This window comes from Cavia porcellus, unplaced genomic scaffold, assembly GCF_034190915.1.
Source record: "Cavia porcellus strain 051 isolate PalLab524CR breed Dunkin Hartley unplaced genomic scaffold, mCavPor4.1 scaffold_3, whole genome shotgun sequence".
In the NCBI taxonomy this organism is placed as follows: Eukaryota; Metazoa; Chordata; class Mammalia; order Rodentia; family Caviidae; genus Cavia; species Cavia porcellus.
In genome coordinates, this window is record NW_026947486.1 from 96,150,868 (window position 1) to 96,163,979 (window position 13,112).

Consider the following 13,112-nt stretch of genomic DNA (forward strand, 5'->3'; position numbering starts at 1 on the left):
AAGCTATGTAGGCCAATGATCACTGGCATGATGTCTTTGAATTACTAAAAGTTTTGGGAAAAAAAACTTGATACCTTATAATTTATAAAGAAAAATACTGATACTATATAAGTGGAAAATGTTTTTCAAAAAATGAGTGAAATAAGGGAATAGTGTAGGTGAATTACCTCATGGCATCACTCTTACTGCCCTGTTGTAAGATACTTGACTTCTTTTCAATGCTAATATTTTTAGCAACAAAACTTTCCTCTGTTCCATCTTTGTATGCCTGAACTTTTCCTAGCTTCCATTCCGGTCAAACTCAAAACCATTTAAATCATTCTGCAGGTCTTTTGCTCTTGATTCTCTGTATAGAGCTAGCTAAAATCCCCCAACAAATGTACAATGTAGGGTTGTGTTGAGCTTTCTTCTGCCAGATTAATTAGTCCACCGGTCTTTTTTTTTTTTTTTTTTTTTTTTTTTTTTTTTTTTTTTTGTCTTTTTCATTTTTATCGGTACCGGGGATTGAACTCACGACTGCTTGCTTGCAAGGCAGGCGCTTATGCCGCTGAGCTAAATCCCCAGCCCCTAGTCCACCGCTCTTAATCTCAGTCTCCCAAAAAATCTCAGGACAGAAGGAAAAGATAATCAAAGTTTCTCCCCTACTAGTGGCCAAGAGTTTTTTTCCCCCCACCTTTTTATCAACCTTCTGGTCTTTGAGCTCTGACCAGAATTTCCCATCAAACTGTGTTTCTTCTCCAGCTACTACCTATAAACCTTTTGAAACTCCTCCCATAAATCAGTTCCAAAGGCTTCTTCTAATCAACATTGTTCAAGTACAGTTGCAGCAACAACCCATGTCTCTGGTACCAAAATTAATATTAATTACTTTCCCACTGCTAAGACAAAACGCTGATACAACTCATCACTGGCGAAAATTAAAGAAGGAAAACTTTATTTTGGCTCCCAGTACAGGTTTTAGTTCATAATCAGCTGGTTCCCAGGAAAGATGGCATGATAAATGGGCATGGCAGAGGTGAGTTGCTCATGGCATGGGAGCAGGAAGCAGAGAGAAACCAAGGGAGTAGGAAAGGACATAGGCCCTTCTAAGGCATGCCCTCAGTTACCCACTGCCTCTTACCTGGCTTCACCTGCCAACATCACATTTAACTATATACTCATCAATGGACTAACACACAGATGACCAGCATGCATCTGTGATCTCATCACCTCCCAAAAGCCCTATATATGAGAGTTTTTCTGGGGGGGACATCTAGATGTAAACCATAACACTGATTTTTATCATTTTCCTAGCCATTGCATTGTTTGTCTTCTGTTACAGTCATATCACCTGCATATGATGATATTTTTATATCATCACTTTTAATATTTACACTTCTTATTTTTAAGGGAGAATTCGTTGGCAGTATAACACCACAATAATAAAGTTCTTTGAGAAGAAGGAAAACATTACCAGATGAAATACTGGAGATATAAAAAGAAAGGGAGAGTATGGTAAATAATAAATATGTAATTCTTAAAGACCTGTTTTTCATTTTTAAAATTATTTTTAGAAGTTAATTTAATAATGATATTATTATGTTGCACCATGTGCTGTATAGCTTATGTAGAAAATTTTCAAAAAAAATAGCACCAAAGCTGGGAGGAACAAAATGAAAATATATATTCTGCATCACTACACAATTTCCACACTACACGTGAAATGTAATATTATTTTAAGGTGGAATTTCAAAAAGAGATGTTGTACTAGACAGCCTTTATGATGGATTTCAATAACCCACACTTTCTGTTATTCATGTCTGTGTATAATCCCTTCTCTTTAAATGTAGGATAAATATATGACTTACTTCTCAAAAGCAGAATAGAGCAAAATTACTGGAAGCAACTTCTGAGATTATGGCATAAAACAGACTCTCATTTTTCTCATCTATGCCTTTGCCTCTTACCATAGATTTACCATCTAATATAGTTTCTACTGTTTATAAAATTTATGTCAGTGGTGCTGGGAATGGTGGTGCACAACTGTAGTCCCAGCACTCTGTGAGGCCAAGGCAAGAGGACTACAAGTTTGAGGCCAAACTGGGCAATTTATTGAGAGCTTGTCTCAACATAAAGGGAGGATTGGCACTGGACATGCAGCTCAGTAAAAGGCCATGGGTTCAATACCAAGGATCAGAAAAAAAAGCAAAATTTATAACACTGTAATCATACTCTGTATTTGTATGTGACTTACATTTCTCAGTCAATAAAATGAGAAAGTACACAATCATCTTTAGTATTGTTTTTGCACTCCATTGTATGAAGATAGCAACAAGTTATCCATGATCTTATTGATAATTATTTATGGGTCTATAGTGTTATTTGTTTACTTTTATTTGTGTTCTGGAATCAAACCTGGGTCCTTTAGCATGCTAGAAAAGCACTCTACTCTAAGGTACACCTCCACTTCCATTTTTGGGTTATCATTTCAAATTACAAATGTTCACAGATGTCTCATGTTGCAATCCCTTAAGACCTATAGCTATAATGATCATTGTGGGGTATGATATCTTCAGTTCTATTAGATTATGCCAAATTGTTTTCCAACCTTGCTTGTGTCAACTTACATTCTCACAATACCAAAGTTTGGTGAGTCACTTTTTTTAGTATTATGGCATAATAGTATGTCATTATGATTTTTATTTGTATTTCAGATTACTAATGAAACTGTATTTTCCTTATCAATGCTTTGATTTTTCCTTTTGATAATATTACAACATTTCATGTGTAGTGTGAAAATTGTGTAGTGATGCAGAATATATATTTTCATTTTCTTTCTCCCAGCTTTGGTGATATTTTTTTGGAAAATTTTCTACATAAGCTATACAGTACATGGTGCAACATAATAATATCGTTATTAAATTAACTTCTAAAACTTGTGATATTTCTCATATTTTTTTAAAAAAATTCAGCTATACTTTTCTATGTATTATGGATATTCAACAGAGTATAAAGTCTTCAAGAATAACCCATTAAGTCCACCAGGTGCCTCTGCAGTGCTGAAATAATCTGCCCAATGGGAAGGTACTGTATGAAAAATGGAATCCTGCACTCTTCTGTGAGTAGTTCCATGTTAATGTTGACAATAAAAAGGTTGTCACAGGTGAAAGCCCAGGATGTGATCATCATGCCGCCACTGCTGGAGCCAGCTCACCACCTTTCACCTGCCGCACCCCAGAAGTAATCCCGTGTCTACTGTGCAGTAGGGAGGAAACAATTGAAAAATAGCTTTTCCAGCAAATGATCCTGTGTAAATTTAATTTTCAGCAGCAGAAGATGAAGTTAGACCCCTAATTCACACCATATATGAAAGTTAACTCAAAATGAGTCACAGACAAAAATGTAAGAGCCAAACTATACAACTCTAAGAAGAAAGCATAGCTGTAAATATTCATGACTTACATAAGCATGATTTCTTGCTATAAAATTAAGCAAAAAAATAAAAAGTTCCTAGACTATCATCAAAATGTAAAACTTTTGTGCTTTAAACAATAACATCAAAGGCTGGGGATTTAGCTGAGTGGCTCAAGCGTTTGCCTAGTAAACACAAACAATAACATCAAAAAAGTGAAAAGAAAACTCGCATGATGGGAAGATATTTTTGCAAATTTTATAACTGATAAGAATCATCTAGAACATGCAAAGAATGATTATGATTCAATAATTTAAAAAGAAGTAGTACAATTTTTTAAATTTAGAAAAAGAAACTGAATATATAGGTTCCCCCAAAGAATAGCAAGAAAGGTGATCAATATAACTAGTCACTAGGGAACCATAAATAAAATCCTCAATGAGTACCATTTCATATCCACTAAGATAGCTATGATAAATTAAAAAAATAATTCAAGAGTTGGCAGAAATGAGGAGGAATCAGAACCCTCAGAATTGTAAATGGGAATGTAAATTGATCCAATCTTTTGGAAAACAGCCTGGCATGTCCTCAGAGGATTAAACATACACATTCTACAATGGTAAATTTATGTCAAGAGAAATGAAAAATACAACTGTGCAAAGAGCTGTATTCAATGTTTCTAGCAGCATTATCCTCAAAGTCAAAAACAAGAAGCAGCTCAAATGACCATCAACCAATGAATGTATAAAGAAAATGCTGTAGATTCATGAAATGGAATATTATTCAGCAACAAATTAAAATTAAGTATACTAATTGATACTGTAACACAGATGAACCAAGAAGCCAATCACAAGGATCACATATTGTACTATTCCATGTATGCCAAATGCACAGAATACACAAATGTGCATAGATAGGAAGTAGTTTAGTAACTGCCCGAGGCTGTGAGAAATTATGAGATTAGGAGTAAAGGCTAAGGAATGTGCAGGGTCTTTTTTGACATAATGAAAATCAATTTATTACAGTTTCGGACGCACAATTTTGTAAATAAAAGCCATTTGATTTTCTCTTTTAAATGGGTGTTACATGGTATGTGATTTAATAACCAAAAAGGGTCTTTTTTTCTTTTCCATAAAAGAGAAGTAAGAAAGTTTGCGAGTCCTATCAAAGTAGCTGAGTAATACATGGGTTTCCCATGTCACTGATTTACTGAATTCAAAAGGGTGGAAGTGCTTCAAAGCCGGACCTGTTGAATTAACCCACTGGAATCCCAGGTTTGTAAGAAAATACTCCCAAGGACCTCACCCAGCACGCAGCCAATCACCACGCTGTCTGCTCCGATTAGAGATAATGGATAGCTACAAGGTGTTATAGCCAGGCTAATATATAAATATGATTTTCTGTCTGAGCAAATTCTATTTTAATAAAGTATAATAAATGAATAGTAAACCAGAGCTACTGCTCTGATAGGAGTTTAACTAAGAGGCTGAGCATTGCGAAGTATGTGCATGGCCCTGGGTTCAATTTCTAAGGACACACACACACACACACACGTATCAGGGTTGATACTCAGTTATTTCAAAACATAGAGATGCCAGGATCTTAATGCTTGAGAATTTCCCAAAGAAAGTGGACCAGACTTTGTTTCCGTAATTCAGGCAGAAAGAGGTTTTTCAACTGTTAATTCTGCATTAATTTGATTTATCTCATGGCTCAGTGGCTACACAATGGTTTCTGTTGCTAAAACGGAATTACCAATGCAGGACCATATAAGAGGGTTAAATGGAAAGAAGTAAGCAAACACAATGCCTTTACAGAGAACTACTGACTTGAACCTTAAAAAAAAAAAAAAAAAAACTGAAAAGGAGAAAAGTTTGCTAACTACCTTTATGAAAAAAGAATACTTTCCTGGGGCTGAGGAAGGTAAAGGAAAGGGGTTACACACTGTGAAGTCGTTTTTCAAACTGTAACAGACTGAAAAGCTGTGGTTTAATATATAAGACAGATGGTCAGTTTTGTAATAATTCTAAGCTTATAGTGTCTTCTTTTTTTCCTAGAGCATTATATTTTGTTTGGCAGTAGTTTTTATCCTGGTTTCCCTGCAGCTGCTTTTCAAAGGAAAAATGTACATTACTTCATCCTGTGGCTTAATCTTGGTATACAGAGCATTACAGCAGCAGTAATGATTTCTTGTAATCACCTCTGCCCTGTATGGAAGTCCTTAGGGAGGCAGTGTTTCATGCATCAGAATTTTAACATCACAAGCGTGTTCACCACTTAAATAGCTGCAGAGGTGGTAGTAAATGAGAACATTAAATGCTTCCACCCATCCCACCCAAATTCCATTTTCACTGGAGAGAAGGACAGTGATGTAAACCTGAGTTCCTACAATATTCACGTTCACTCTACTGTTTTCCATCTTGGGATCCTAAAGACCTTCAAATTTGATGGTGAACTAACAGAATTTTATTATATTCCTTCTAATTGACATGAAAACTGGTTTCAGTTAGAAATAAAATACAGATCCAAACATATGTAGGTATATCCTATTTTAATAAAATGCTTTTTACATTTTTGTTGGCCCAAATAACCCCATAACCTATTCTTGCCCACCAGTTTTGTTTGCTCAACATTGAATATTGAAGAATGACGCCTTGTAAAGCATGATCTTCAAGGCAGGCAAGGACAGAGCAATAAGGAGCCTAAGTATGTATTCCATTATCTTTTTGCGGCAGGCAACATGCAAGGCAACTTGTACACACTCTTTCAAAAAGCATGCTTCTCTTTAGTCACTAACAAAGAACAGCGCGATAATCCATGCTATGGAGAATTTGGATTTTGTTAATGCCTTCATACATTCCACTGATGAAATTAGAATTGTGTTGGAAAAGAGAAAGATAGGCATTTTTATGCATATCACACATAAAGCAGGAAAGTAAAATTTGCAAAGTCAAAGGCAAGTGAGTTCCAGAGCAGGAAGCAAAATCCTGACCTTGCAATCCTTTGTTCCAGGGCCTAACCCACACAGGAATAGTTTTATGTTTCTAGTAGCAGTTGCTTCTGTAAATACAAGCCTCTGATGGACACAGGAAAGTACTTGTAGGAATCCTTCTTGCATGACAGTTTTTAAAAATCTGAAGGGAAATATTTGTCACCATTTTACCAGTAACCTGGACCTATGGGATTTTAAAAGGCCATCCTTAACTTACTCCCTTCCCACTACCATCCTAATCCATAATGCTCTTATCAAAATTCAATGAACAGACAAGTTTTAGGAGAAGTTTCATCACATGAGCTTCCGGTAAAAATTATTGAGTTAGATGCACCAACAAAGTAACCCTTATTCAACTGAACATTCCAGATTGTAATGGGTCTGTCAAAAAAATACTTCTACGGGACCTTGGATGTAGCTTAATGGTAGATAACTTGCCTAAAATATGTGATACTCATTTCAATTCTTAGCACTGCAATAATAATAATGATGATGATGATGATAATTACCATAGATAATTTTCTCATTGCTGAGACAAAATATCTGACACTCACAAGTTATAGGAGGAAAGATTTATTTCAACTTACACTTAATAGAGGCCTCAGTCCATCCTCAGCAAGGCAGGGTGGTATGGCAGAGGAGAAACAGCTCATGGTGTGGCAGATAGAAGGCACTGAAGCAGCAAGCCTGCCTTTCCCTTTTATCCATCCAGGCTAAAATCCTATTGGTTGGTGCCACCCACAAACAGATGGAGGTTTTGTCTTCAAGAAATCTATTCAGCCACACTCAGAATTTTGTTAATTCCAATCAATAGACTAATTTAGTAATCACACACACTTGATCCTAGCACTACACACTCTAGATACAGCCACCTCCAAAAAGCCTTACCTATGGCCTAATGAGGCTTTGAGGGGACATCTAGATACAACCTATAACAATAATGATGATGTTAATAATAACAATAATGACCCTCCAAGAAAGGATTAAGCAAAGACCCCATCAACAGTCCTTAGGGCAAATCAACCTTTGGGTCTCGGCAATTGAAATTCCCTCAGGCTGACATCCTCCAGCTTTCCTGTGGCTCATTTCTCACATAGTCCCTTAGATTTCAGTTTAAATATAGCCTCTTTATAGATGCCTTTCCTGAAAACTCCCTCGTAAGGTGTTCTTTCCTCTCTCTACCACAAAACATTCTATCACATACTCCTATAGCTATATCCACAGACTAGAATCACAGACACCTTGGGTCCTGCCATTCATCAATGTGACCTTGCACAAGTCCCTTAGTCCTTTGTTTCCTGACTAGCATCTAAGTGATCTCAACTGAAAATCATGATAAAACATATAAGGAAGCAAGCATAACAATTAGGTGGCCTACAGGTAAGGTCTCTTCTACAACTAATCATGTAGGTGATGCATATCAAAGTGTTTTCCATCTTGGGTCCTTGGTTTCATCATAGTTCCTTGGATAAATTGGATTCATTGAGCTCCACAGTCCCTTCTAGCTCTGAAAGTGCCTACTCTATAGCTGCACAGCTAGCTGTGATGTTCTTTTTCATCCAAGTTCACAACTGTCCTGATGTTTGTCCCAAGCTAGAACACACTGGCTGCCACTTGAGCTATCCCTTTCCTCTCCCAGACACCACATAATACAGGTCAATTTAAGGCATAAGCCTATAAATGCAGATGGTGGCGCCTCACTTCATATGGGGCTGGAAAGTTTTTCTGCCTGTAACTGACAAAGTAGTCAGGGTCACCTGCGGTTTGTGGTTGTCTTAGTTACTTTCTTGTTGCTGGGACAAAATACCAAACACCCACAAATTAAAAACAGTAGTTTGCTTTGGCTCACAGTTTATAGAGGTTTCAGTCCCTAGTTGGCTGGCTCCAAGTCATGTGGCATGGCACAGGGGCATGGCAGAAGAGAAAGTGCTCATGGCATGGCAGACAAGAAGCAAAGAGAGATCAAGGGAGAGGGAGAGAAATATACCCTTACAGATTATTCTGCCCAGTGGCCTAACTGTACCAGCCTTCACCTCACAACACTAGACCCAGCCATAAACCCACTAGGGCACTAACCAATAAGTATCACACACTCCCGTCCCATGTTCCAGTCACCACACAAAAGCCTCACCTAGGAGTGTGAGAAGCTTTGACGGTCACTTTTTATGGTCCACTTTGATGGACCATAACACTGGTCCAAGATTTAACCCTCTAAGACAGCACTAACATTTTTCTCAGAACCATCCTAACAAATCTAAATATTCATCTATGTGCTCTGCCATCTCATAAATATTTTCTTTTCACTTAAGCTTATTCTGGAAATCCCAAATTGTGGTTTCAGACATGAATCTATTCTGCTGCCCTCCTGTCTCTGTGCCTTTGCTAGTGAATTGTTATTATCAACTATCCTTAGGTGGCATCTTCCAAAACTCAATCTTACCCACTTAGTCAACCAGTATTTATGACCCCCAATTCTATGCCAGATCCTTCAAAAGGATCTGAGTTTACAGCAATTAAAATGACTTAGTAATTCTTAGTTTAGAGTTGGGAAATATGTTAGCCTGTTCCATCAACTTGAATATGATTATATACTATCCTAGCAAATGCACCTAATTAACTAGCCCTTCTTTTTGTCCCTCCCCTCTCTCAGACTTCATATTGACTGCTCTGAAATGTTGTCTTTTAAATGTTGGCTTACTAAGTTACCATGGAATTATTTCAATTGCATTAAATAAAACTCACCATCTAAATATCTTTAACCTCAACAAATGTGAATATTTATCTTCAATAGTGAAAGTGAACTTTTATGTGTATCCTATTCCACTCTCCCAGAGGGAAAAAATGATTAAGGAGCCATCATGTTGCCAGTGTGCTTTTTGTATGATATCATCCACCCTAACAACCCACATACAAATGTATAAATTGACCAAGGAATTAAGGAATCTGCTGCCAATTACCACCCTCATAATCTTCCCATGAGCAAGGTGAAGAGAGGTCCTCATCTGAGAAGCACGGACTTATGCAATTTCTGGCTCTGAAGCCTGTCTGTGTTCAAAGCTGAGGTAAACGACAGCCTGCAAAATTTTAGCCTAACCACTAAGTGCTATTTAGAATCCTGAACTTGTTTGTGAGGTGGTTTACTTACAATTGTGTGTTCAGCTTTTTTCCCCTTAAACTACATGAAATTGACATAATAGAGCTTGCCAACATTAAAGATGAAAGCTTTTCATTCATCCACAAAAGGAAAAGGAATAACAGGATCAGTTCTTAATCAACTAACCAAGACTGTGGTCCTCTCTCGAAGGACACAGGCCAGTACTAAGAAGCTTGACTGTCTTGGTGGTACCAAATCATTGCTTTCTGAACCTCAACAGACATCCAGAAGGTCAGCTGAGCTGAACTTGGACTCACAAATGCAAGAGGTGGCGCCAACTCGACTCACCAAAGGGACCAAACAAGTGGGTAGGGTTTTTGTTCTTTCTTAATACATTCTTTTAAGTATTAACATTCACAAACATTTCTGTGCCAGCCAAGAAATGATCAACCATTTAAAACTTTAGAAAAGTAATATTGTCTCATTAAATTTTTAAAAGGAAAGATGTAATTTAAAAGGCAAAATTGCAGCCGAGAAGCAGCCAAGTGAAATGAATCCTTGAGGTTCTGTCTCCCAACATAAACTCAAGACTGATTACTCAAAGCAACAGCTAATCCCCACATTAACCACTGGACCATTGTTAGACTTGCCCTTTGGGACCAATCTCAGATCCTCTTTGGCTTGGTGTTCTCACAAGTAGTGTAGGAAGCACTGCCGTTGGCCATTAGCCCACCGTTGAACCTTAGCTGTCGGTTACGATAAACACTCAAGGTTCAGTATAATGGCCCCTAGGTTCCGGTCGATGGCAATAAGTTGTAATTCAAATCACCCAGTGACTTGGGGTTTCTGAGATAGTGGCTAGACTCACTGGTAGAGATGAGCTGCAGTGAAATGATGTTCCAGAAAGCTTCTCAGGAATCTCTTTTCTTGAGACATCTTTACATTTATGCTTTGCTTTGATGTATAATAGCATTGAATGAATAAACAGGACTCATGGATGGCCATCTCAGTTCTGTCACTGGCTGGCTGCATGATCTTGAGCTGAGTCTCAGTTTTCTCATGCAAGTAACAGAGATACTTGTATTAGTATCACTTGCTGCTTTTGGGATCTGCGACAGCCGCCATGAGAATGGCTTCCCTTTACTCACGCCACCCTGCCTTGGAGCCAGCTGATTATGGACTGAAACCTCCAAAAACTGTTGATGAAATTGTGGATACTGGGTCATTTTCTCCAAAAGATATTCATATTCCTAAGATGTATGTACTTTGCCTTATAAAGGGAGAAATATGAGAAAAGGATTGAGCATTTATTAATCCAGAAGAAAGGTGATGGAAAAGTCAAATCCGATAAGCCTGTAGATAATGTAAAGGAACATATCATCCAATGGACAGCTCTTGAATTCAAGGATGGCCTGTATGCTAAATTGAGCATAAGAATCCTTCTTCTGGCTAGCAACTTTATAAGCCCAAATATGACTGTTCATCTTCAAAGTGAAAACAGAGTCTTGGGTTTGGGTCTATATCTATTCGACCTTGAACTTGATGCACTTCTAATCAATGCAGGCAAGGAAACAGTTACTGTTTTCCCAGGAGCCTCTTTTTTCTTCAATGATGAATCATTTGCGATGATCACAAGGGGATATGTCTATTTAACACTAAAAGCAATGCAGGTGTCCAAATATGGTGACCTAGCCAACTGGATAATACCTGGGGTGATGGTGAAAGGAATGAAAGATGCTATAGACTTAGTGTCCAGTGCCAAAACCAAGGTGATGAACATTCTGCAAAGGGAAATGAACATAAAATCACGGAGAAATGTGCATCACTATTGACTGGATAGCAATGTGTCAACTACATTATTACAGAAAAGGCTGCGCTTGACGTGGTCAAGAAGACAGGGCTGACACTGATTGAGCTCTGGGAAGGCCTCACAGTGGATGACACACAAAAGAGCGAGCACTGGGTGTGATTTTTCAGTTTCACCAAAACTCATCCCAATGCAGCAGATCACAACTTGAAAAATGTGGAACAGACGTTTGTCCCTAGCTGCTAGTTTTTAATTTTAAACTCACAGAATTTAATTAAAAAGACATCAGGATCAGAATTGTATATTTAACAAGCTGTTTCTGATAAGGCTTTTTTAGTGTTTCAGGACTTACACAGCCATATAGACTTTGTTCTCAAACATGTTATGACATTTTAATGAAAAGAAGAAAAATATTTATGCTTACTCAGTGCTGGGAAGATTGGCTCTTTAGCATTGGTTCTCATGTTGCGTGTACTCATATCTTCATCTTGTATGATAAATTATATGCAGTATTCACTAAGGTGGGCTCTAGCAAGAGTTTCATTGATATGTTTTCCCTCATAATTAAATTATGATTTAATAATCCTGAGGCGAAATAACATATATATGAATTTGCTATTCAGAGGAATGCTCTCTTAATGATTATTTTTCCCTCAGCTGTCTCTGCCTTTCATTAGGGGGCTCTGATGTGATTACATCTGTCGCCCTAAACCATTCCCCTTCCTCCCATACATTTTGTGACTAAATAGATACCCAACAAGACAAATGGGAGTGTCTCTGAGCAGAAAGGTAACTGGTTTGTGGAAGAAACAAGAAGGACTGACTCTGGATGAGTGCTGAAATCTCTCTAATAAGTTGCGTTTATGGACAACCATCCATCCATTTGTGCTTTCCCAAAGTGAAAGGCAAGCCTAAGGAAGAGGGCTAGAAACCTAACTAATCAACATGGACAGTTTTGGAGTTTTTCAAAACAACATCATAGGGATTTAGCTCAGTGGCACAAGTGCCTGTCTGGCAAGTACAAGGTCATGATTTCAATCCCTGGTACCAAAAACAAAAACAAAAACAAAATTGTATTCCTTTATATCCAGAAAAATCCTTAAGATCATTTCTCTGTTGCTGAGGCCCGGTGGGCTGATTATCTTTACTTCTTCTTAGACCAAGAAGGGCTGTGAGTAAATTAGCCCTTGGTCACAGTGAGAACAGAGTTCAGAGATAGGAAAATAACAGACACTTTATTTTTTAGGCTCACATCTCTATTCAGAAAATACTTTTAAATATTGAATTTTTTTTACAGAAATTTTTTTTTTCTTTTGACTAGTCTACTTAGTTTACTAAAGTAGCTCTAACTTAGCTATATCCAGATAGAGGAATTCATGATGGGCAAGACCTGGCTTTGAATAATTGGTGAACTTTTAGTGTTGGCACTGGGTTAAATGGTGAATTACATCTATGAGAAGTGCTTTCTCAAGGATATCCTCAACACTAGACAGGTATTGGGGCAGGAGGGCACTTCAGAAACATCCTGGGTATCAGATGGGAGAAAGTATAGATCCTCTGAAGGCGCACAGGACAGCAGGCCACTGGACAAATGTAGGCATAGTACAGTGTAATACATCATTATCTTGGCATTCAGCATAGGACGTTATGCATATTTTAGGTGATAGCTGTTAATGAAACTCACTTCTCATCATGTACAATATTCAAGGGAAAAGAGAGTTGTTTTAATGAGTACCACACTCCATATATTAAACAGCCTTTGTGGCAGGCTGCATGGTTGAAAGTATGCACTCCTAGGACTGGTTAAAACAACAACAACAACAAAATT

At 37.7% G+C, this 13,112-nt stretch overlaps 1 protein-coding gene and 1 pseudogene across 5 annotated transcripts in view; one reads left to right on the forward strand and one right to left on the reverse strand.

Moving 5' to 3' along the window:
- Positions 1-13,112, reverse strand: part of Hs6st2 (heparan sulfate 6-O-sulfotransferase 2) — a 283,885-nt gene that overhangs the window by 233,327 nt on the left and 37,446 nt on the right. The window lies entirely within an intron of this gene.
- On the forward strand, positions 10,661-11,495 carry LOC106025914 (succinyl-CoA:3-ketoacid coenzyme A transferase 1, mitochondrial-like; annotated as a pseudogene).